The sequence below is a fragment of the Camelus bactrianus genome, chromosome 1, assembly GCF_048773025.1.
Source record: "Camelus bactrianus isolate YW-2024 breed Bactrian camel chromosome 1, ASM4877302v1, whole genome shotgun sequence".
NCBI lineage: Eukaryota > Metazoa > Chordata > Mammalia > Artiodactyla > Camelidae > Camelus > Camelus bactrianus.
The window spans coordinates 88,915,193-88,942,209 of NC_133539.1; the positions used below are offsets into that span (position 1 = coordinate 88,915,193).

At 38.5% G+C, this 27,017-nt stretch overlaps 1 protein-coding gene and 1 non-coding gene across 3 annotated transcripts in view; one reads left to right on the forward strand and one right to left on the reverse strand.

Moving 5' to 3' along the window:
* Positions 1 to 27,017, reverse strand: part of PPM1L (protein phosphatase, Mg2+/Mn2+ dependent 1L) — a 265,078-nt gene that overhangs the window by 140,977 nt on the left and 97,084 nt on the right. The gene's annotated exons all lie outside the window — the stretch shown is intronic.
* On the forward strand, positions 7,009 to 7,081 carry TRNAV-CAC (transfer RNA valine (anticodon CAC)). The gene has a single exon. It is a non-coding gene; the product is annotated as a tRNA-Val (tRNA).

A 27,017-nucleotide genomic window follows, 5' to 3' on the forward strand; every position in this document is an offset into this window, starting at 1 on the left:
GAGAGCTGCGAATATAAAAGACAACCCGAAAACCAAACGACACAAAAGGTTGGGTACAATGTATCTGATATCAAACAGATAAGCTCTGACAATTGTCATAATACAGCAAATTTAAAGCAAAAAACCTAAGGGGAGCAAAGATAGATATTTTATACTGAAAACAGGAATAATCCAAGAAGATATAAAATCACAAACTTTTATACACCAAACACAGAGTATCAGATTATATGAAGAAAAAAACTGAGAAATGTGAGAAGAATCTCATGAATCTAAAATACCAGTGGGAGATTCTTTTCTCAGAATTTGTTAGCTCCTCAGACAAAGAAAAAATATGTGACGATCAGAGTAATCCAGTTAATAAACCTGATTAATAAACAAGTTTGTACCCTTGACTCTTTAGAAAATTCACCTACATTTGAATATTCAATTCAAATATCCATGGAATATTTCTAAAAATTATTTAATAAGCCACATAGAAAACATTAATAAATTCCTAAACTAAGAGTAGTTCAGTTATTTTTTTCTGACCTGAAGACAATACAAATCAAAAAAGCTTAATAGATAATCAAAAAATCTAACCACTTAAGAGATTCTGAGAACTAGAAAATGTCATGAGCCACTGAGAAAATAAAAATGAAAGTTTTAATTTAATTCAAAGTATTTGAAATTAATAACAAAACACCACACACTCAAATCTAAGGAATGTAGCCAAAGCTGTACTCAATAGGAAGCTACTTCGTTGGTCTGAAATGTGTCTCTTTTCAGTTTTTGTATTTTAAAATCCAATTCATTAAATACCTCTATCTCGGCAAAATGACTCTGGACCTTCTATTTGACATTAATTTTCCTAACTCTCTACTTCCCCATAGCCTTTTTACACATTTGCATCATCCTGCTTGGCTTTATAGACACTTGAAATCATGTCTCAACACAGTGGACTTCCTGCGACCAGAGCACAGGGACCACGTTCTCATCATCTTTCTACCAACTCAGGGCCCCGCACTGTGGGGGTCACTGCTCTCTGATGGTAAGACCATGGGTCTGGAAGGTCAGACAGACCCAGGTCAGAATCCTAGCCCTGCTGTTTCCTTGCTGCATGACTTGGGGCAAGCTGCTTAACCCTCTAGCCCCTTTTCTCATTTATATGTGGAACAAGTATCATCTTTTTAGTAGGTTTACAGAATAAAACACCAAGCACAACATCTGAAACACAGCCCATGCTAGACAAAGGGAAGCTACTGGAAACACTGAGAAGTTAGACGAATAAAGGAAAAACCTAAGAGATGGGTAAACAGTGGGAAAGCATGGCTACTGGAGCCCAGCAGACCTATCACACCCTGGTTCTGCCAGATGACGGTGTGATCTTGAGCAAGTTACTTAACATCTCTGAGTCTTCTTCTCCACATCTGTAATTCTGTGAAGTTGTTGTAAAGATCAGAAATCAGGAATATAAGATGCTTAGTAAGGAGTCTGGAACATAGTAAGTGTGCATAAATACAGCTCTTATTGTCAGCCCCACGTTGCCTCCCTTCTCGGCTGAATTGAGTGAGAACTTTACTGTTGGAATCTTACTTGGGTTGGCTTGGTCCTCTGATAACCCAACAAGGACCAGAAATGACAGCAAGCTATCAATTTAGTGAGGCAAATCCCCAATTCGTGACTGTGGTTCAGCGGGGGTCAGAGTAACGGAGGCCTCGGGATTAAAAAGCAATCTCATAGGAGTTGTGTTGCTGAATAATTTGTTAGGAATCCTTTTCATGAAGTTAGATCATTAAAATTGGCACCAGAGCAATCTCCGAGAGAGCCCCAGGCCAGTCTCTCTCCTCATTAATATAAATTAAATTCCTCAGGAGACGTTGTGAGTCTTCCCACCTGACAAACAGTGTTGACATTTGCTGGATTCCCTCTGACCTTTCCAGACTTAAGAAATATCTCCAAATATTAGCCATGAATAAGCTATTATTTTGGTTTTCACTTCACCACAATCCCTGAGAGTAAAGCGATTTTGCCCACACTTTGTTTTTCAGAATGACCCTTCATTTAATGTGTCACCTTCCATTTTATGCTTAAGAACACACGAGGTCCTGCATGTCAGAAGAGGAGCCAGTGTGAGGGAATGACAATTCTGAGGCATTATCCTTTACTGGAGATCTTTTTCCCTCCATTAAGTAAAGACAGATGATTTTTTCTTCCTTAAAAGTCAAAGCTAAAAATCTTTCAATTGGTTTCTTGAATCCTAGAAATAAATTAAAGGTATATTAAAATATCACTGTTACTCTACTTTGCTGGCATGAATGGATTTCATTAAATTATATAGTTGTAAAATGCTACGGGGGAGAAGGGTTCCTGCTAAGTGAGTGACTGCGTGGAGGTGGGATGCTGAGAATATTGTTATTAAAATATGCAAACGTGAACGTTCACTAGAGGTAGTGTAGACTGGAGCGTTTAGCTCTGCCATTTCTCTGTACTCAGCTGTCAGTCTATCTAATTATCACAGTGCCATTCTGGCAGATGAATTTTGATGAATTACAGAATCTTAGGAGTCAGAGGGATCTCTGAAATCACCTGATATAACCCACATATAACAAATCAGGAAAATGAAGTCTGGAGAGGAGAAGTCATTTGCTCAAAGCTTTAAAGCTCATTAGCTTTCAGAACCAACGCTAGCATTGAGCTCTCTCTTGGTTTCTGCCCCATTCCACACTTCTCTATATTAGGATTAAAGACTACCTCCACTCTAGAGGCACATGGCGGGGTCAGAGCAGAAGACTAGGAAAAGCAAAGAGGGACCATCTAGTCAGAGACTCCAGAGGCATCATCTGATAATGAATCTCTACAAAAGTCAGTAATATTAGAAATGTCAGCCCCCGTGAGAAGACTAGTAATCACAGCTAAAGAAGTGTTAATAGTCAAAAGAAGGACACACATATAGCTACACTTATTGTGAGACCCAAAGGTTAAAACACAAAAAATAAAGCACCATTTCTACTTGGTCAGAGAGCCATCTGATTATCTAAAATTGCCAAACGACCTTCTAATAAGGCTAGGCAAGACCATAATGAAGTGATTCCTATTAGTGTCAACCTGAGTTATGATTCTGTCAAAATTTCTATCATAACTCCAGATAAAGCTATCAGAAACACAAGGCTCGCAGCCAATAAATACATTTTCTTTTTGACCATAATGTTGAAAAAGAAAAGATTTTTATCATTTTAAAACACTCTGGTAGTGGAAAATGAAATGTGAAGCATCATTGCTCACAATGGCTCCTATACTTGCTTTTTAAAGGGGATAGGAAGGTTAGCATCTTGAACATGTTATCAATCTTTAGGACAACATGTTTTTATCCTAAGAATTGATTTGCTATGAGTAAATGGAAGTAAACTTCCTTTTAAGAAATAAATATAATTTTTGAGGAATTATTTGCCCAAGACTCAGTTATTAATTTTGAATACTTAAATACGATCACTAGAGAAAAAAGAAAAACATGAATGGAAAATAAGATTTAAAAATTAAGCTTTTAATAAAAAAGATGGGCAGCTGAATTGATTTATAAAATAAACTATAATCTTCTAAAATATCACTTTTTCAATCACTAAAATTCCAGTTAACAAAAGAATATATACTGAAAGGCATGTGAAGTTAAAGATTTTTCCCCACACTATTGTTTAAACTCTAGGTAAATAACTCAAAGTAAAATTATAAGGGAGGAATTGAGAAACAATATTTAAAGATGTATTTCCCCTCAAAATCAATTTAACAAATATTATTGAGCAACTATAATGTGCAAGACTGTCTCCTGGATGTTTCATGAGAGCAGTCCCTGAAGGAATTTTCATTCTAGTTCAGGACTAAGTAAAATAATAATAATAACTATGATACCCCATCTAACGTGGGAAGGGAAAGAGGAATCAGAGAAACTTAAAGAAGCAGCAGTGTTAGAGAGGGGACTTTAGGGAAGGGTAAGATGTTGAAAGATAAGAAAAAACAGCAGAATGGAGCAATTGCTTGGTCCTAAGGTATCAAGAAAAAAACTTGAGGCGGCAGGGGTGTGTGTGTGCGCTGTGTTCCTAACGATATTAGACCACTTTATACTATCTTTAAACTACATTTTTCAATTTATAAAACATTTTCTCCTCTTCCTTGTCGCCACTGTCTTCCTCCTCCCCCACCTCCTTTCTTCTTCCTTAACAGATATTGGGGGTGTCCCTATTGAGACAATATACCCAAAGGATCAAGAACCCCAAACAAAATAAAGCACTCTTTTAAACATTTCTCAGAAATGCTATGAGTGTCACATTCTAAGATGCAGAATGGACAACTATATTCCTACTGTCTATCACAGAACAGTGAAGTTCAGCAGGCACAGTGATGACCCAGATGAAAATAGTAGGTGAAAAGTAGCCCTGCGGGAACTCAGGCAGATCTTCAAAAATGGTGCATTAAGAGCTTTTCCCACCAGGCTCACCAAAGTGAGGATGAAGCTCCAAGTGAGGCTGCACACAGTAAAGTCCCAAGATACATCTAACTAACCCCTGTTCTTAAGCAATAATGTGAATGTAACACCAGACAGACGCTATGAAAATTGGTTTTTCTTCCCCAAGGCATAATGAAATAGAAGACATAGGAGAAAAAAATAGAAGACATGTGGTTTAGCAAAAAGAAATAAAAACAGATAACAATAAGTTAACAAGTCCTTATGAAGTGAATTAAAATATCATAGGAATCCAGAATTTCAAAATCATTAGATCTACACTTCTAAATTGATCATGATGCATGATTATGGGAAAATCAAATCTCTTGAAGGCAGATTTGTTGAGTATATTTTTATGCAAAGAAAGGAAGGAAGGAAGGAAAGAAGGAAGGAAAAAAGGAAGGAAGGAAGGAATATATACTAACAAAATGAGCAAAGCCAACATGCTTTGTGGTTGTTCCCCTTGTTGCTAAATAAGATTCAACATCTCTTCAACTGAAGAATAAATAATAAGCCAGGGATCCAGAGATTAGATGATTCCTGTCTCAGCTCTACCACTAACTGGTTATGTGATTTTGGGCAAGGTACCTCACCTCTCTAGGTCTTTGTTTCTGATCTGAAACAATGAAGCAATTCAACAGAGTAATATTTATGAGTCCTTCTCTAAAATTATTAATTCTCAAGCTTTCAGCTGAGAAGAAATCCAGAAGACTACATGAGCCATTTTCCCTTAATAGAATATTATAAAACTTGTACAACTGGAAACCTAAAATGCACACAGGACAGATAAATCAAACTCCACAAAAGCAATACAACACCCAATACTTACATAGCACTTTGATGTTTCAAAGTGCATTTTCACCTATCTTCCACTCCTTGAAGGCACATTCATAAGTACTTGCAACAGAAACCAATCTAAATCTTTCTTGCAATGCTGGAGATATTAAAATGGCAACAGTTTCAGTGTAGTATTTGTATAGGTTCTAGAAGTATTTGCTACAATGATTATCTAAGGCCCATCATAACTTCACTTCGGCAGAATTTGTAAAACAAATTACATAACTCAGCTGAAATGGCCTTCAAGCATGGTATGTTGTTTTAAACTACAATAAAGGTTAAAGATGACTTAGAAACTCATAGGGTCAAGTCTTTACTTTGGGCCAATCTAATGGGGCATGGAGAGCAGAGAGTAATCGTGGTCTACTGGTTTGATTTAGGGAGCTCTGTAAGTAAAAACAATTTCATTCCCTTTCACCTTCATATTTTGACATCTGGAGACTAGTTTGTGGAATCAGGAAAATGACAGATGAGACTGAACAGGAAATGCTATTTGGTTCATGTCCCAGGGATACTATTTAACAAAAATGCTGAGGGAGCTATTTCAATAGCTCAGCTAGAGGGAAGGCATTCACTATATGCTATTTATGATGCTTTCGGAAACATCTCAGGAGGTATAAATTTTGGCAACTTATACACATTCCTTTAGGCATTTACCTGTATTGGTTCCCTGCCTTCCATATCGAGAAAAATTTTATCCATCACAAGAAAGGAGAGATGTTATAATTCCCAACAAGAAGTATATGCATTTTGATGATGAGAAGAAAGCAAGTTCAGTATATTTTGAGGTACTCAGTGAGGAAGTGAAGATGGCTTGCTTCTAAGAATTACTGAAGACAGCCTTTACTGGTCTGCTACCTGATACTACATTTAACAGGCACTCATTATATCTATATAATTAATATACTGTATAATAATAATATAATATTATATATATAATTTTACCTGAAAACTATACAGAAAAAAATTATCATGGAAATCCCTGTCAAAATATCAAACACTTAAGATTAAAATGAGAAATACAGCCAAAAGAATAATGATTTCTACTGAAATAAGTGATACCTATTAGCCAATTATAAATAAATTCCAGGACTCTAGTGATTAATCGTAATCTCTCCTGCTTCCAGAGATGATGACATGTAGTAAAAACTCGAATTTTATCTTCTTTCTGATCTCTTTAAAAAGTGCTAACAATCTGAGAAACAAGTCCAAGAGAAGTAATAGCAGCTGCAGAGCGGATCCTTGATAACCATGAGCCAAATTATGAGTTCGCTTTTCTTAGATTTCAAAACATCAAACCCCAATCTGTAGCAGAAAGTTGTCTCCACACTGTATTGTTTAGTTTAAAGATATATCAATGTAGATTTAAAATATTCAGAGTGAAGTTAATTAGACTTATCAATAAGCTTATAAATTCTAACATATATTTCCTCGCATGATTATAGTCCAGGCGTATTACACTCTAGTCCAATGATCTACTGCTCTCCTAGAGGTGGTCTACAACCAACTTTGCCTTTGCTTACATGTTTGTATTTACATTTTTCTTCACAACTTTTTACTAAGGTTTTTCTTACAAAAGTTTAACAATTAGGGATTAGGAGAGTGAGCCTTAACTGTTCATGCAACTGACAGAATGATTTATGATCTCTTAGGCCAGGTCAAGGAAGGGGTGGGGATAAAAAGTGAGATGTTGAGGGGGAGGGTATAGCTCAGTGGCAGAGTGCATGCATCACATGCATGAGGTCCTGGGTTCAATCCCCAGTACCTCCATAAAATAAATAAACCTAATTACCTCCCCCAAAAAACAGAAAAAAAAAAAAAAAAAAAAAAGAGAGAGGGAGAGAGAGGCTCAAGGCATAAACAAGAGCTATCAGAATTGCCGGGGAGCCTACATTGTTCCTAGCTCTCTGAGTACCTGTCCTGCCCCTACCCCACCAAAAGGCTGATACACTGGAAGGGGATAGAGGTAAGGAGAAGGGTAAGTAGATCATCTGCTTTTGACAAAGCTCCACAGGTAAAAAGAACCTGATGACTGGAAGAGAACGTCTTGGGGAGATGTTAATACAAACTCAGGAGAAAATGGGTTCTGAGGTCCCATGAGCTTGGGAAACGCCACAGGCTAGATCGCCCTTCACAGTACTCATGCCGCACATTAGCCCAGTAAATTTTCCGAGGTTAAGGGGGTTTCACCTTACTGAATGGTGTTAAAGCCATACTCATCTCTTACACTTTCCCTCAACACTAATTTGGGAAGATAATTTAGAAATCCTGAAATATTTATGAAACTGGTCCTGTTCACTGTATGGGGACTCTGTGCCATCTTATATTACTGGTCACTCTACTAAGTGTCCTGACACTTTAGTAGAGGGGCCAAATTTTTACGAACATCCAGCAAAAGCTAAATTTTATTCAAGTACAAGGTTATTTACCTGGTATAATGGTACCACAGTGATGATTAAATGCATTAGTCTACTTCAAAGCTACCGATACTGCCTGTGTTTACACCAGCACTGCTACAACTATCTGTACCACTAGGTCCCTTACAGCACATGGGCCACAAAGCAGAATGGCTTCTTAATCTCCACTGTCTCTGGAGAAATAAGGCCACTTGCTATCCCTTAAATGTCCTTCCTTTCCTGTCTTCATATCTTTGCTCTTGCCTTTTGCTCTGCCTGGAATGCACTCCTCACTATTGGGTCTCCAAATGTCAGTCTTACTAACCCATGAAGACCTGCCTATCTAAATGCCAGGTCTTCTGTGAAGCATTTCCAGATTGTCCACAATTGGCTGGCTTCTACTTCCTTTAAAATCTCCCAACCACTGTGTATATCTCTTGGCTGGCTTCCACCTCCTTTAAAAACTCTCAGCCACTGTGTATATCTCTTAAATCAATAATCATATTCTTGTTATATGACTATAGGTCTTCAAGTCTCATCCTCCAATGAGATGGCAAATTCTTCAGGGATAGGAACTGTGTTTTCCTCCCATATAGGTAAAGAAAAATGTAGCCACCTAAGGTCACATAACTAGTACATGGCAGTGCTGGGCTTCACACCAGACCTGTCTAACCCCCAAACCCAGGCTCTTTCTCCTATCCTTCACCCCTCACCACCTCTTAGACAGCAAAGTCAATGGTTCCTCTGGCAACAGAAAGAACATAAGTCCCCTCCAATAGGAGATAGGCAGCATAAAAGTTCTGCCTTTCTGCCCTAACTCACTGCCTGGCTTCTGACTTAATATTTTAACTCTACCTTCTGCTTTTAAACCCTCATTTCTCCAAGCGTATTCTAGGGAATAATAGTAATGAGAGGTACAATTTTTTTAAATAGATTTATGGGAAACTGTAGACTAAACAAAGTTAGACATGTTGGTTGCTTACTGCAGGGCTTTGCAGATCATTTAATATGCTACTATGCAGCGCTGTATACAGTTTTTGTACATATATTTTATATCTTTAGAAGGTACTGGATTTTGTTATGTATCATGGAACAGAACAACCCTTCATAAATTCCTCCTGATTCAAGATAGTCGTACCTTATTTTAATAGCATCATTTTCACAATATATTACATACCTAGCAACAAAGTCAATTCAAAACCATTTAATAACACATATCTAAATAAGAAATCTCACAACCAATGATATAGGCTTTAATGTTATTGGATTTAAAACTAGCAACAATCTACTTTGTGCCAGTGAGTGATTAAGTGCTACACACACAATGTCTGACATTTAATGAGGGACTCACATGAATATAGAATATGTTTCACTCAATGATTAATACAGGTTCACTATATTTAGTTTGTACTTAAACATTTCATCTTTTCTTCCCCATCCCTGAACCTAGCTGAGGACATAGGAGAAATCTGATGACTAAAAACCAGGAAGTTTTGATGAATGAAACAGATAAGAAAAAAAAATGATTCTTAAAGGAGAAAATGAGACTTTCCCCCATTATCACTTTTAGACTCATTGCTGCTATTTAAAATAACTAAAATAACATTGCTAGCCTCTGAGTAGGGCAGCTGGGTGACCTGGGGACATCTGAATGGGTAGAACCGTGCCCCCCAAAAGAAATACGTTCGAGCGTTAACACCACACCCCACATCTATGAATGTGAGGTCGTAGGGGATTGAGGTGGGCCCTAATCCAATGACTAATGTCCTTATAAGAAGAGAGGAAATTGGATGCAGACACAGAGGGGTGCACAGGGAGAGCCCAATGTGATGACAAGGGCGGAGACTGGGGTGATGCAGCTGCAAGCCAAGGCTATCTCTTGACCAGTGGAAGCTAGAAGAGGAAAGGAAGAATGCTTTCCTAGAGCCTTCAGAGAGACCAGGGCCCTGACAGTACCTTGGTTTCAGACTGGTAGCCTCCAGAACTGTGAGAGAATAAATTTCTGTTGTTTAAATCCACCCACAGTTTGTGGTCCTTTGTATGGCAACCCCAAGAAATGAATACAACATCTTTTAAATTTTATACAATGTGACTATGCCATGTACTCAAAAATTAAAGTAAAATCAATTCAGCTCAAGGGAATGAAAATACAAGCCACAGGCTGGGAGAATATAATAGCAAAAGATATATCTGATAAAGGACTTACCTAAAACATAGAAAGAACTCTTAACACTAAAGAATAAGAAAACAGACAACCTGATTTAAAAAAAAAATAAACAGGCTAAAGACCTTGATAGATACCTCACTAAAGATATATAGACAGCAAATTAGTATATGAAAACATGCTCCACAACACATGTCCTCAGAGAAATGCAAATTAAAACAATAAGAGGCCACTACACACCTCTTAGAATGGCCATAATCTGGGATACTGACAACACCAAATAAATGCTGGTGAGGATGTGGAGCAATATGGGAATGCAAAATCATACAGCCACTCTGGAAGACAGTGAGGCAATTTCCTACAAAACTACACAATCCAAAAATCACGCTACTTTGTTTTCACTAAAAGGAGTTGGAAACTATGTCTATACAAAAACCTGCACATGAATATCTATAGTAGCTTTATTCATAATTGCCAAAACTTGGAAGCAACCAAGACATTCTTCAGTAGGTGAATGAATAAATAAACTGTGGTATATCCAGACAGCGGAAATTATTCAGCACTAAAAAGAGATGCGTTATCAAGCCATGAAAAGACATGGAAGGACCTTAAATGCATATTACTAAGTAAAAGAAGTCAATCTAAAATAGTTATAGACTATATGATTTCAACTACATGACATTCTGGAAAAGGCAAAACTATGAAGATAGTAAAAAGATCAGTGGTTGCCAGGGGTTAGGGTGGAGGCAAGGATGAACAGGCAGAGCAGAGGGTTTTTAGGGCAGTGAAATTGCTCTGTATGATCCTGCTACGGTGGATGCATATCATTATACATTTATCCAAACCCACAGAAAAGACAACACTGAGGAGTGAACCCTAATGTAAACTATGGAGTCTGAGGGATGATGTGTCACACTGTAGACTCATCAACTGTAACACACATACCAATCACTCTGGTGGGTGATGTTGATAATGGGGGAGGCCATGTATATGTTTGGGCGTGGGTGGTATATGGGAAACCTCTGTACTTTCCACTCAATTTTGCTGTAAATATAAAACTGTTCTAAAAAAAAAAAGTCTAATAAAAACATTTTAAAGTTATGAAGTAAACCAAAAGTTCTATCTTTTTTATAGTACAGTTTAGTAACTACCTTGAGCCCATGACTAAAATATGCATACTTTTCCTTAAAGCTTTCCATTTTCCTTTATTCATTAATTAATTAGTTCACTCAAACTTCAGTCAAGTGCTTACTCTGGGCCAGACATGGTAGCCTGGGAAAGGTTCAGGAGGATCCAGAAATCAGATCCTTCCTCTCCTTTTAGATGATGCCTACTCTTACAAATAACTGTAAAGGAAACAGATCATACCAACTAGTAGTAAAAGCATTATTCATATATCTTGGGAATTAAGATTAAGATCAAATTTGCAAGTGTTATTCAACCATATATATGAGATGAATTATATTTCTCCTTCCCTCTCCTCAAAGATTAATGATATCAAATATATAGTCATTACTTGACTGTTTCGAGAAGCATCTTGGGAGATAAGACAAAAATTACAAGAGAGTAAGGTCACTGAATGTGCACCATGGCATGAAAACTCTATCAACTCTGAAAACAGAAAGAATAAATATTAAAAAAATAAAACAAAACAAAAAAAAAACCACTCAAGAGAATAGTTAAAAATGGAAGCAGACTCCGAAATCATTAAAATTCTAGTGTTAAGAGAATGAAAACTGGAGATAAAAGAGTCTTGTTAGAGGATTCTACCATCTTAAGAAAGAAGAGGGGGAATGTCTTAAAATTATTCTGAAAAGATAGTGGTCAAGAACAGAATTATGTACAAATCAGGCTCAGCTATCCTCTCCTAACCTGTTCCAATGCTATTTCCAAATTAAGAAAAAATTGGTAACTGTTTCCAGAAATTGATAGTACAATTCAGTTGTTTCTTCCTTGTCATGACAAAACTTGGAAGAAAACATTTAGAGAAATGATGTCCTCTCTTGAAAACAGGTCCTCAATCTTCATAAAAGTAAAAATAGAACAAAAGTAATAGACATCATGTAACCTGCACTGTCACATCCAAAGGATTATTTTCGGATCCTGTAGTTAAAATCTTTGCAAAAAAAAAAAAAAAAAAAAAATAGTACCGTCCTCCTTAGTGCTTAATTATACATATGCACTGGTATGCTTCAAGATAGAACATTACCTTAGAGAGTGGTATTTTTTTAAATGCTGCTGAAAAAAGTAGGGGAAAAAAATAACAAGCTGCTCTCTATATTAAGAACCACATGCAAGCAAGCATTTGCAAAATTACCATAAAGTAAAACAAAGAACTACTGTCCTATGAAATATACACCAAGTTTCACTAAACCCCTAAATCCTAGTATCACCGTATTTGGGGAGTTGAACGTGTATCACTGGAAGAGAATAGAGGAAAGGGATAAAGCTGCAAGATCTGGGTTGGAGAGGAGTAGGACTTGTGGTAACTTGTTCCTGCTCAAAATGTCCAGAATCAACTTGATTAAGTCAACATTAAGTTATTGGCAGATTAAGAGCTGGTTTCAGCAGCGGACAGAGATATTGTAGGAAAACTTTGTATTTTGTTTGTACTGGTATTTGATAGGAACTTCAGATGCATTTAAGTAAGGATTCAAGTGCATTTAAGTAAAGATTCCTTGCTTAAAAAAAATTTAAAAACTGCAGAATACTTTTCCCTAAGTAACACAAAGTAGCAGGAACACATATTTAGGAGTAAAATCATCTGAATTGCTACTAACTTCATAGCAATAAAACCTCCCATTTCGCTGCAGTAAAACATTATGGCAAACCGCCTTCTAGGGGATAGGAAACTTAATGCATTTCTTCTCTAGAAATGTATATATACTCAGTCAGCAAGTGTTCTTCTAAAAAGCACGAAATAACTCCTTCCAAGGAAGCTTGTTTTCTGAACTCTTCACCCTACATAATTTCTAAATGTTTCTCCTCTCCATTTTCCTAATTTTAACTTAATTGGTTGTGAATCCAAAAACACGTGTTTCCTATTTGCATTTGGCTGCAGAAACAAATTCTTAATTTACTTTAGGGAATGTAGGGGTGAATGCTGAAAGTAAGAGAATGGTGAAAGAGAAAATAATAATGGCTAAGCAAAACCAAGAATATTGTTTCTCTCCTTCTACTGTTGCCAAGAAGATGGTATAAATTTCCTCTCCTTGTGGAGAATTACCTAATTATAGGAAAAAGCATGCTCTCTGCTTATGATATCAAAAGTGGATATATTTTAGAGGGCTACAAGCTGTCCTCTTAAAATGGGGCCAGAAAACAGAAGCGTGGGTAACTGCAGCACTGGGGGGACGGCAGGAGGTACCATCTCAATACATGTCAACCATACCTTTTGTCATCACCTCTCTGTTCCCTGATCTCCTTCCAAGAGCAGCAGTCAGCAACTGTGGCCTCCGAATCAGCAGCAGCAGCAGCAGCACCAGCTGGGAACTTGTTAGAAATCCCGATTACTGGCCCCGCCCCAGACTGATAGAATCAGAAACTCGGGAGGGTAAAACCCAAGACTCTGTTTCAACAAGCATCCCATGGGATTCCAACTCGATGAACCAAGTCCTCCAGAAACTATCTTCCAATTCATTCTTGCTTTTAATCACATGCAGCCGAAATTGTTACTAAACATATTCATGTGTATACATTCTCCAGTTAATTTATGGATCCTTGGGGCAAAAATCCCCTCCTCTTGTCCCTTTGCTTTCCCTCGCCCATCAGTACCTCATCTAGAGCCAGTGAGCCAAAGGAAACATAATGAGCATTCATGGTGACAGGAACAGGGAGGGGTCCTTGGGGAGAGCTCTCTCTTTGTGAGTCTGATACTCCCATCTACCTGAGATAGATCTAGTTTCCTTAATTAAGATCTAGGCATAAAAGGCTCTAGTTCTCCAATCTACAGTCTAGAGAGGATTCATTCATTCTTGGGATGGAACTGCTCAGCTTCAGAATGTGGCTAATCCAACTGAAAAAAAAATTAGAAGTTACACACAATATTTCCCCCCAAAGGCTGGGCAACCTTGAATAGAGAGGGGAGAAAGAAGAAGTAGCATTTTCTTCTCAGAAGCACACAATCAGGGCCACATACATGGGAATGCTCATTAGTCACCCCTGTGGCAGGATATAACCTTCCAAACCCTTAATATGAAGATGTGGTTCTGTTTGCCTTCTTTGCTACATTCAAAACATAAAAGGCAAATACTTCCCCTCATACACAGGGTGTCCTCACGATCCTTGAGCAAAGTGGAACTAGTTGCTAATGATTCAGGTTCTGAGTTTAATAAACGTCAGAGCTTAGTGGTGGTTTCTGGGGAGGATCTAACCACAGCGGAATTCCTCCACCTGGCATAAATAAATGAAATTTGTTCAGACATGCTGTTAGCATTGAGCACATATCCTATTAAATTGAATATGCAGAGATGTTCCACATTACGATGGAAAGGATCACCTGTGCCTCCCCTGTCCTGGAACTGATATTTTTAAGAAGTGTCTGCACGTTTAAGAGGGAGATGCTTCTCCTAGGTTCTTCTGCTTTTCCAGTTAACACATCTGTAGGTTCATCCAGCTGATCTGAAAAGGAACCCTGTTTCGGACTGAAATGTTTGTATGCCCTGAAAATTTACGTCTTGAAATTAACTCCAGTGGTATTTGGACGTGGGGCCTTTGAGGGGTAATTAGGCTTAGATGAGGTCATGAGGATGGGGCCCTCAGGATGGGATTGGTGCCCTCGTGAGACATCAGAGAGCTTACTCATGCATGCGCTCTCTCTCACTCCACCAGGCAAGGACACAGTGAGGTGGCAGCTGTCTGTAAACCTGGAAGAGGGCTTTCACCAGGAATCAAATCTGCCGGCACCTCGATCTTGGACTGCCCAGAACTGTGAGAAATAAATGTGGTTTAAGCAATCCAGTCCCATCATATTTTGTTACAGCAGCCTGAAGAGACTAATACAGGTCCCAACCCTGGAATTTCTCTTCCATGGCTTCTCTCTAGACCTGACTCCAATTCTAAGTAAAGATAAGAAAAGCTTTTGTTTGCATATGCCAATGCATGTGTGAGCTGAATCATCTGCATGCGGTCCAGCTGGGCCAATGTAAGGAATGACCTATGGAGAGGAGATGGCACGCAATGGGTGCCCAGCCTCAACAAACAAAATGATTTCTATGAGCCACGTACAGTCAGAAAGCAACAGAGAGCTGTCAGACGTTAAGAGGAAGTGCACACTGAGACAAGAGGCATCTCAGCAGAAATGACTGGGCATCCCCAGCTCGCCGTGAACTGGGAGTTGGGAAGAACTCTAAGGATGACAAAGGTCAGCTCTCTCTCCTGCCTGATGGGAAAAAAAAGGAAGACCCTCTGCTGAAAATAAAGCTATCTAAGAAGAATTTTTAAACTGTGAATATTTAAATTGTGAATATAATATTTGAAGATGGATTTATACTTATAACACACATGGCTCATAATAAATAGCCCTTAGAAGAGCATTCCAGTTAAATCTAGGTCCCTGCAGTGAAACACCAGAGCAAATATTAGACGTAAGAAATAAGGCAAAGCTGTGTCCTTGGCTGGATTCTTGCAAACCTAGATGCCCTAGAATGTGGCAATGTCCCTTTCTCTGTGGCTAATTTGTAAAACTTCTTTTCCTCTGTAGTTGGGGGTCTTCAGCCTAGATGCAGACGTCATTCTCAAAGAATATAAAAACAGCAAAGGCTTTTTGTCGCCTGTTGGGCTCAGGTTGCTGTGTGCAAGATAAAAACAACATGAAGTCTTTTTTTCATTCCCTTCTATGTCATTAGGGAAAATAAGACACGCCCACCTCCCCAATAAGACAACTTTGACCATTACAATCATGCCCTCACAAAGCCTCTATATTAAAAGGACTTCTGGTAACTCGATGCAGAGTATTAAGAAGTGCTGAGCTTCCAGGGGCTTGTTGTTTGCTAGGAAATCAATTCCTCTAAATATAAAACTCGGTGGTGCTGGCACATGTGATAGCACAGGGTCTGCAGTAATGTAGAGGAGGACCTTCAGAGAGGAGATCTGGGCTTTGGTGAGGGGCCCAGAGGTGAATTTCTTCTAACATCTTGTTGACCAGTTTTCTCCCATAAATCATCTATGCTGAGGAAGCTAGGCGTGATGTACGTATTAAAAACAAGCACTACAGTCATCGGGACCTCACGCAACAGCAGTGTAATTTTCCTTGTTCTCCTTCGACTCCACGTCAGCATAGTTTGCTGACATCATCCCAGGTAGCAAGGGCGGCAGGGTACACATCCACACACACAAAACAACGGTCTCCAGGTTTTTCCTTCAGAAGCCCTCAGACCCTTGAATCACTGTCACAGTCACTCAAATTTGAAGTACTCGAGGTAGGAATCTTCTAGTTTAAATACTTAACAATTAGTGTCATCATGAAGGATAAATTATTCTGCATCATTTGGATACTTGTGCAATTCCTACAAAATAATAGAAGTGATTCTAAGGATTGGCGAACACAGACGCCACAGAGGCCCTTAAGATCCCCATAAAGCTTATGTTCTCAATCTTTTCCTAAAAACATGGAGCCCCTTAAAATACGTCAAGATCAGGGCTTATAGCAAATGGGAGAAGGTATGAAAAAATGTATCTTCAAAAGAGAAATGTGTGAAAAGGGCTAGAGAGAGAGAGAGAGAGAGAGAGAGAGTGTGTGTGTGTGTGTAGTCGTTGACAGTTAGGGGCCTTAAAGGTAATCTAGGATGAGGAAGAGGGAGAAGTGAACTAAAACACTGAAGCATCACTCACAGCCACTCTGGCTGTACAGCATGGTGGTTACAAATACACTGACCCTGGACACACATACAGTCCTGGGTTCAAATCCCAGCTGCTAGCTATGTGACCTGGACATTTACTTAAACCTAAATGTGCTGTCTCACCCATAAAACAGGGAGAGTCATAAAATGTACCTCATAAGATGGCTGTGATGATTAAATGAGATGACCTGGAGGCACGCAGCATAGTGCCTGGCACATGGTAAATCCTCAATAACTTTTGGCCATTTTTACTTAATTTCTAAAACTCCCTCTAAACCCCCTTCTGTTAAGTGGGACATCCAACCCAAGAGAAAAGTAGGGTTGTCATCTTGCCTCTTGAAAGATGTATTAGACTCTTACTGGAGGAAATAAATTTACAGTTAGCGATGACCCACACACAGGGCACTGCCAGGCAACACTGTGTCATGGTCATGGTGGAATCAGGTGTAAAGCTACCATAAATATTTGGGAAACAAATATTTTTAACATCTCGATATTGAAGACAGCCACGATATTTTGTAAAGCTCTGTAATGCTATTCCAACCAAGTAATCTACAGAAGACCAAACGAGTACCTCTCAATCTATAAAATGCAAAAGGGGGAAACTAGATCAGTAAGTCCATTCCATATCAGTAACTCTGCCTTTTAAGAATCTGAAGGCGTGATTCTATGCTAGGATTTGCAACTCAGGTGTCCTAGTTTGCATGTTTATAATAGCTATAGTTCCAGAAAGATAATGCTGCATAATAAACCCAAAGCGGCTTCAGACAATAGCAATGTTTATTTTGTTCATGAATCTGCAATCTGGACAGGGCTCAATGAAGATATTATTTCTGCTCCACTCAGCATCTGCTGGGCCAGCTCAAAGGCTGGGGCTGACATCATCTGAAAAGCTTACTCACTCATATGGCTAAACGTCATCTAAACAGGGAAAACTTGATCAGCTGGGAGCTAGAACAGCTGGGGCTCCTCTGGCACCCCCCCCAACCCCATGTAGCCTTTCCATGTGATCTCCCCAACGTGGGAGATTCAGAGCATCTGGACTCAGGGCTCACAAGGCATAGGCCACAAGAAAGAAAGAGAACCAGGAGGAAACAGTGTTATCTTTTATGGCCTCACCTTGGAAGTAACCCCTATCGGTAATTCCACCACATTCTGTTGATCCACCCAGGTTTAAGGAGTGGGAACAGAGATGTCCCACCTCTCACTGGAGGACTGTAAAACCACACTGTAAGAAGAGCAATAGTGTGGGAAACATATTGGTGGGATCATTTTTGGAAAATGTAATCAGCCACAATTAGATTTCCCACAACGAAACAGTCAGAGTACTTGGTTAAAAGCAATAGAAACCAAGTTAGGGAGACTTAAAGAAGAAAAAAAAAAGAGTTCATTTGAAGGGTGCTGAGAATTTTAAGCTCAAAGGAAAAGCTGAAAACCTGGCCTGGAAATGAGCCAGAATCAAGGGAGGATGGAGGGAGGCTGGGAAACAGGAGTCTGGGCCACAAAGAAGCTGGTTAATACACCCTTCTCACCACCACTGCTATGACTGGACAGTGGTGTTGCTGGGCTCTCAACACCACGACTGCTAACAAGAACAAAATGTCAATGCTTCTTTGAGTCACACTCTCAAGATTCCAAATTCTGAGTAATTCTGATTGGCTTGGCCTAAGTCACATGCCTGAGACCTAGCATCCCAGGGACAGGAAGGAGGAGGATCTGGTCCCTTTTGGAGGAGAAATCCTGCCTCCCACAGGGGCCCATATGGAAAATAATTCACCCCAAGTAAGAACAGAGGTTCAGTAGCCAAAAACCCCAGCAGATGTCTGACATACACAGAAAACTAACAGTCCTCAACAACTTTGAAAAGAAAGATCATACCATTTTCTGGAAGCAAAGAGTAAGAAAAGAGCCTGGTTAATGACCAGGTTTCATCCTGGAATAAAGGCCAAATATTCATTCCATGATGTAAATTCCTCACAGTGAAGTGTATGAGGTTAACTAAGATCATGACTCTACTGGAGCAGGTCGAATTCTAACACAAGTATGCACATCCCAGAAGTAGAAATCTACCTGTTCTCTTCATGGTGGATGGGCTTGTACACACCAGATATTTCAAAGTCTACCTATAGGTCAGGTGTTTTGAATTTAAAATAAAATTTTCCAAACAATGAATAAATGCACATAAATATCTAATTGGTTTTAAAATGTCTACAGCCGACTAGAGCTAGCAATATTGTTTACAAAATAAGAGCAGTATTTAGAACATGGCTTTTAAGGGAAAGGGATGCCCACATGCTCATTAGAACCTTAAACCCACCCTTGCCTTAGCCTGAACAGACAGACTTCCCTTGCTTCACCTGTACTAACAGCAGGAAAGGAGGTGCCCTGTTACGGTGGGACAGAAAACTTTCCATGCCAAGGTGACTGTTCCTATGGAAGGAAATTTTGCACATTAATTTTTTAAAAACCATGTTAGACACCACCTAATATTAGGATAAAGGATCTATCTAAACCCCTCACAACCTTTTGAATGCAAATGTTGACAGATAAGTAAATGATTCTCTCCAAACCCCAAACAGTACAGTAGACTTGCTGTACCTGCGGGTTCCACGTCTATGGTTTCAAACTATTGAGGATCAAATTTCTGAATCTGTGGATCCCTTCAAGGGCCTAGTGTTACCACATCATTTTGTATGAGAAATTTGAGCATCCAGATTTTGGCATCCCCGGGTATCCTAGAAAAAATCTCCTGCAGATACCGAAGGACGACTTATACCTAATGCCTTTATACAAATTTCAGGTGTGTAAAACTAGTAGTATATTTAGTGTTTTCCTATATTACGTTAACAATAAATTAAAATACAGTTGAAATATTGACTATGTGCTACATCTCAGGCACTAATTCTGGTTTACGCCTTGTCCTGTAAGTGAGCACAAAATAATGGATAAAACGTCACCTCTATGAGGGCAAGGACCTGACCTGTTTTGTTCACCGTTATGTGCCCAGTTCCTACTATGCAGCAATATGGCAGTGCTCAATAAATACTGAGTTGTTGTTGAAGCTTTAAAGAGAGAGAGGATAAAAAAGTAGAAAAAAGAAGAAAGAAAATAATAATGGATTATTTTAAAAATGTAATTCAGGCCAGTGACATCTTCTGTAAGGACTGTTCATTTCTTCCGGACAGGTGGAAACAATAAATAACTCCCTAAACCATTTCCCTCCAAAATTAAGATGCCTTGTCTCTTAGCCTCACCCCTCACCCTGCAAAATGACAGAAAACACACACTTCTTAAACTACTGAGTCATTTCCAGCTGTTAGGTTCAGTGCATGCTAAAAGCCCGTACAGCCTTGCAGCGCTACAGGAGCATCTCATTTTGGGCAAAGACTTATTTCTCTGTAAATTATTGTTCTGAGGAAGATGGACAAGAGATCTGTGTTACATGTAACTTTAGTGTTCAAGGACTGCTTGAAAAAATGAGTAAGAGATTAAAAGGATGCTTTAGTTAGAACACAAAAGTGGACATTTCCTTCTCAATAAAAATGTTCTAATTACGATATCCAAACATACAACACAAACCACAGTAAATGGAGCCACTTTAACATGAATTTCTTAAAATGACACCTAAATGTAAAATACTCCTCAATATTACACCCCCAAAAAAGAGACAGAGAGGAACAAAAGGAAGGAAATAAGTACATAATTTAGCTACAGAGTCTGCTAAAATAAAATAAATCACTAAATCATAGAACTGGAAATAACTTTGAGACATAGCTAACCATTCCATATTAGTTTAAAGGCCATCTAGGAAGAGTCAAGATTCTACAACCAAATCAGATTAACAGGGTAGCATTATTGGTGTTTTTAGTCTTGTTTAGAAGGTTGAGGTACTTAGTTTAACAAACGAGCATTTCTAAACAATTCTTTGTCTAACCTTGACCTCTTCATGTTTTGGTCTTAAAACCATTTCCTTTGATTTTGCCCTTTGCAGAGATGAAGAACAGCTAATCCCCACAGACTAAAACCAAACACTTCATATGCAGGAAGACCTTCACAATAATGTATCACCTTTCTAGTCTTGCTCCTCTGGAATAAATCAGAACTGTCCCTTCAATCTCTTTTTGTTTTGGTTTTTAGATCCCACTGTTAAATACTTCTCCCAAATCATCTCCTCTTCTCACTCAAGTTCAAATCCAAAAAGGATTCAAACAAGGCCAATTATAAGAGAACAGTTTAGAGAAGTCTAACAGCAGACTTTAAAACTGAAGCCTTGACATTTACACACATTTTAAAAGCTGGGGTAAACAGGGAGTAAAATTTCTAAAGCATCCCGGAATAGGTCCTTGGATTTCAAACCAATTCCTCTGAAGTTACCTTTTAAAATTTCCAGCTTTGGATTTAATCAAAGGGTAAAGCTATTTAATTTCTGAGAAATTACAAAGGTGTGCTCAATAGATGATGCGCATGTCCCACTTGTCTATTAAAATTTAAAAATAACTACTCTTTCACCCAGCTACCTTCACTCTTATTTATTATTATTAATTATTATTATTATCATCACCATTTTTATTTCAGGATTTACCAAGAGCAAAAACCATGCTACAATATTTGATTAAATGAAACATTACAAAAGACAAATTAAATAATTCCCTATTATTCTATTTTCATAAATTTTAAGGGCGTATCTTATGTGGGGGGACCTCAGTAAGTCTAATTATCAGCTTCAGACAACAAATTACAATCTTAAGCCTTTAGATTCAATGGCTGTAAAGACACCATTACCTGCCAAAGCATAGACATGACAAAGAACTGTCACAATTCATGAATTACCACGGAGATGCAGTGTTCTGTGGGTGTCCCCCGCCCTGTCTGTGTTGTAGGTCTCAGGACACTGTGACATCATAAGCTAATGATTTGCTGGTGATTACTATGCCCTGCACCAGAACATGTAGCTCTTAATTATTACAGTGGCATGGTTTTTTAAAATGTATAATGCATTTAAAGTCCTTTTTGAACTATTTAGACACTTCTGGTGTCTTGACTCCCAAAGAGACAAACTTGTATTATAGTCTTATATTCTTGGATTACTTTAGGAGGACAGTTGCTTGTTGGCCTCAGTCCAACCTTGACTCATTTCTGGAGAGGAGGGCAGGACAACTTTCCTGCTGTGGTGAAGGAGTAGTCATAGCTCTCTGACTGGAGAGCCTTTACCTGGTACCTTAGCCTTCTACTTTGTGGCCTGCTTTACAGGGTTCAGCATCCCCCTCCCCTCCTTTCTCCTTAAGTTAGTGGCAGGTGCTGGCAAGCAATGCTAATCCAGTCCTCAGGGCAAATTCTGAGTTGTTGCCACCACAGAGATAGCTATCAGGAGGGACCAAGTTACAGTGACAGCTGGACACGCAGTATGTGATTATGGCCACAACAGACAAGGCAAGGCTAAATTATCCCACAGCAATACCAGAAGTACATGCCAGGGCTTCTGAGCTCTATGCAACTACATTCTTTCCAGAATTTTCTTGGCTAGAAAGAACATTCCCATACCCAGTCATGGCTGCAACATCTTTCCTTTAAGTCCTGAAAATAAGCCCAATTTACATACATACAAACATTTGTATACACAAACGCACACATGCAACTCCAAAGGCAGGAACTATGAAAAAAAGATTAGACTTTACTCTATTGAATACAACACTTTGTTTTTTCACATTTTGAGATATCTAAAATCCATGTATGCCACATAATCAATGGCTCTTATATCCGAAGAAAAACAACAGATCTCATGACATGAAAGCAAACCTTTAAACTTCTACACAGCAAAAATTACCATCTATACTGTTAAAAGGCAAAACAGAAAAAATATTTACAACATGTCTAACATAAGGTTTAACAGCTAGGAGCTTTTACGAATCAAACCAAAGATGAGCAAACAATAAGGAAATGGGTAAAGGATATGAATAGGAAATTCACAAAAGAGGCAGAAAATTTTATGTCTAAATAGTTATGTTGTCACTACGATGATAATGATCACTTTAAAGCCCTACCTCTACCCTAATGCTCCTAAAAGTCCAGTTATTAACGTGGGCTGGAGAGAAGGGAAAGAAGAAGGAAGCTCCTCCGTCCCAGGTGCTGTACTACTAGATTTCATGAGTTCGTGAAAACCTCACAACACCCTGGGGAGCAAGACATCATCGCACAGACGAGGAAATCTAGCATTAGATGAGCTGCGTGATTTAAGCATATGTTCTAAGGAAGTGTGTGGTAAAGCCCAGACTCCAAGTCCAGAGCTCAGATACAACTTCTGCTCATAGCACAGCTCTAGAAATTCTATTCAAACAAAAGATCCCCCTAGAGAACAAAGGGCTGAACCTCAGAGTTTTCAACCCAAAGCTGTAACTTAAGGGCAAAGGTATTAAGTTTCATGAATCTGAAATGTTTCTATCCAGCTACACAAGAGATGTCCTTAAAGCCCTGTTTGCAATTTCCTCACTTTGGAAAAGAGAAACTAACTGTCATATTAAATATGTTCAGATTCAAATATTAAGTGTGTTTGATTTAAAGTATAGATAACTTTGTACTAAGACTGAAATCATGACAATGTCACTAAACTTTGTCCATGTCAGTAAAATAAAGCAGTTGCAATTACTAGATCCCTATTCCTCAGATTTAGTCTTAGGTGGAAAAAAGCCAATGGGGGAAAAAAACAGATTTTTATTGAAACACATTCAAGGAAGAGGGGCCAGTGACAATTAGGTCCTGCTTTGGTGTCAGGGCTGACATGGGCTGACACAGGCCAGGACTCCTGGGGTTTCTGTGCTGGCCGTGCAGTGCAGGGGAGGCCTAAAACCTGACCCGAAGCCTCCAGCTCCCCCCACACTCAAGTCTTGGCAGGGCACCTTGAGGACAAGCCACAGTCCAGGAAGTCATCGATATTGTACCTGCTGCCAGCCACCTCTCTCCCCATGTGAAAAATGACAGAGCCTTCATTCTCTGACACCAGGGTTAGGAGAACAGAGGTGACCAGCAGTAAGTGTCACCTGAGTATCTGTCCACTGTACACAGAAAAATAGGTCTCCTACCCTTTTAAAAGTATCAAGTTTTAAGAGTGCTCAGTTTGACGCATGTGGCTGGGTTACGAAGGATTAAAACAAGATGCCTCCAATTCCTCAGTTTTAGAAGCTCTTCTACAGTATCAGCCTAAGGCTTATATACTTCTCAACTTCCCTCCAAGACTGACAATCAAAACATAATCCAGTAGAAAATCAAGTGGTTACAGTTATTTGGCCTGAATTCTGATCATTTTTGAAAATATGTTAAATACATTAAAGAGTCACAGACATTCTGTCTTGAAGCTCAATGTCCAAGAAAGTGGCCAATTACAAGGACTAAACCAAAGTGACTCTTTCAGCACAGCTGCTTATTAACCTTCAGACTGATCGCACGCACCAGCTGCACCAGGTCAGCCGCATTTCACCAGCTGTTCACCAAAACAGTATCGTTATTTTTTAATCATAATAACAAAGGAGAAAATGAATCCTATTTTCAAGTATATCACCTACAAAGATGAGGTTGACAATTGCCTGTTTGCAATACTGACTAAAAAATAGTTTATTCAGGAGGAAAGTTTCTAGATTTAAACACCCAACGAAAAGAAAGGAAAGGGAAGACTAGGAAATATGATGTGTCAAGGAAAGTCACCTATAACGAATATAATTTTAGTTACATCCTAACAGTGTAAGGTGTAAATTGGAGAAGCAGGGGGAGACGGAAAACCTAGAGTAACACTTAGATATATGTCCTGAAATAAAAGGATAGAAATGAAAAAAGCATATTAACCAGCTTGTCTGTCCTATTGTAAAACAAACAAACAAACAAACAAAAAAAGAACATGAAACTGATTTTAGGCCAAAATGTAAATAGGAATCTTATTTTAAGATTCCTGCTAAATCAATTAAGGCTTAAGGTACTTTCAAAAGTTCACGAAAAATTCAAAAACAGTTCAGTAATTTCCAGTAACAATATATTATTTGCTGATCATCTTTTCTCTCAGTTACTTTAAAGAGTTGTAAGATAATTTGATTCTAAGAGTCCAAAAAGACAATTTTAAAAAGCTTTTGTCAATGGGTCAATGATGAAATCAAAGAAGAAATTAAAAAATACTTTTAGATGACAATGAAAACACAGCCACACAGAATCTATGGGATGCAGCAAAGGCAGTGTTAAGAGGGAAGTTTACAGCGATACAGGCCTTCCTCAGAGAATAACAATCTCAAATAAACAATTTAACTTACCAGCTAAAAGAATTAGAAAAAGAAGAGCAAAAAGAAAAAACTTTTATTTGGGTATAAAATTGGTGTGAGAGATGATGAATTAGAAAAAGAGAGGTAATCAGAGGTCTTATTAGTTGCTCAAAATACCCAATGAATGAAGGTAAAGCACCTAAGACACAAGGGGGAATGAGTTCTCTGCCTGGGGACAGGCTGTTTTACCATCACCACCCTGTGTGCAGCACCATGGCTATCACCTCCAGCTCTTAAGACAGGCCCATTAAAGTGGTTTCAAGCTGAAAATCTTAGACATTCAATGTTTATATTATGTGGTGATATATATCATTATTCCAGTATTAATAGTCTCATCATGAGCACATCACCATCTAGAATAGTAAGAATCAAGTACTACATGTTCGCTATTTCTAAAGGAGATGTAAGTCATAAAGTATGCACGGGACACGGATCCTTCCAACAAAGCAGAATGAAACTGTAAAGGTTGCCATGTTTTAATGAACTAAGTCCTCACTAGCTTGAGCCTATGTAGAATCTAGAAGACAACTCCACCAGCCTTTATAATTTATAAAACTAACAAAGTGAAATCATCCGATTAATAGTAAAAGCCCAAAGAGTTTGTCTACATGACCATTCTGCACAGCACTAAATACAAAGGTGATGTTTTGTCAGTAGAGCTTTACTCTCTGGACATTCAAAAGAGCGTTAGCCAAGTAACTTTCTGGGCATGGAGAGGGAAAAAATTCCATATGTCTGACGGGGGAAAAAAAAGCCCCAGCAGCTGTAATAGTTCAGGATAATATAAGAGATGGTTTATTGAATGAGACCAACTGTTAACTTGGTATTTGGTCTCTGACAGAAATACCAAAACACATTTTAAGAAAAAATACATTGGCTCTCCATGACAACTTCTCATGCTAAGACATACATTTTTAACATTATCCGTTTTTTTAATAATCCACTACTTAATAGGTATTCATTTAATAAGTACTTATCACTACTGAAATAAAGAATTTCCTTAGATCTGAAAATCTGCTAAAAGACTCATTTGCCTTGTAACTAAAATCAAAAAAAGGCAGAACAATTTTGAAACTAATCCAAGGGGGGTGCTAATTACTACTGCAGCAAAAGGTATTTCTCTTAAAAGTGGTTTCACCTTAGGTAATCTTACAGCTTCGATGTTAAAGTCAGCAATAAAATACAATCCCCATGACCTTCCATCCACCCTGAAAGTACTTTTCCAAAGCTTTAAAATGTTTTTATAATTTGATGAACAAGTTCATATTTGTCCTATTCACATACTTTATGATTTCATAGACCGGATTATGTCTCTTCTGAGACTTCATCTTTCTGGAAAGTCAGTCTTCCTGGTTAGTCATTATACTGAAGCTACTCTAAAGACTCAATTATTGATTTTTCCAGCACCTGAGCTCTCTGCTTTCTGACATTTGGCATCAGAACTGGATACATTAGAAATAAATGATGGCTACAACAAAAATACTAGACTTTTTTTTTCAAAAAACCTTTCTTTCTTTGGCTGGTTTTTATTATCCTGTATAAACTGCTAGATTGGGCTGTCTTCACCTGCAGACAACACTCGGTGAAGTACTGGTCTTTAACCTGAAACACTTGACTGATTAGAGCCTATCTTTTTGGACTTTTTAGTATATGCATTTCTTTAAACTTGCAACTCTGAATTTGTTAACCAATTTTTCTACCCACTCATAAGATAAAAACGTCCTAGATAATCTTGGCTAATACTTTATCCAGAAGTTTCTGTCACCTCCTACCCTTTATTTCCTCTTGAGAATAAAACGTTCTAGTTCCCCCCATGAAGACTCAGCCTTAAGCCTTTCCCTGGGGATAGGAAGGGTCTCTTCTGGAAATGGCATCATGTCTGTGGTGGTGGTTTCCATGAGGACAAGGCTCAGGTCTTCTTCATCTGTTTATGCCCAGCACCTGGCCGATAGTAGCTACTCAATAAAATAACTGCTGAAAGAGTTGATCAAGATTTGAAATCAATTATGA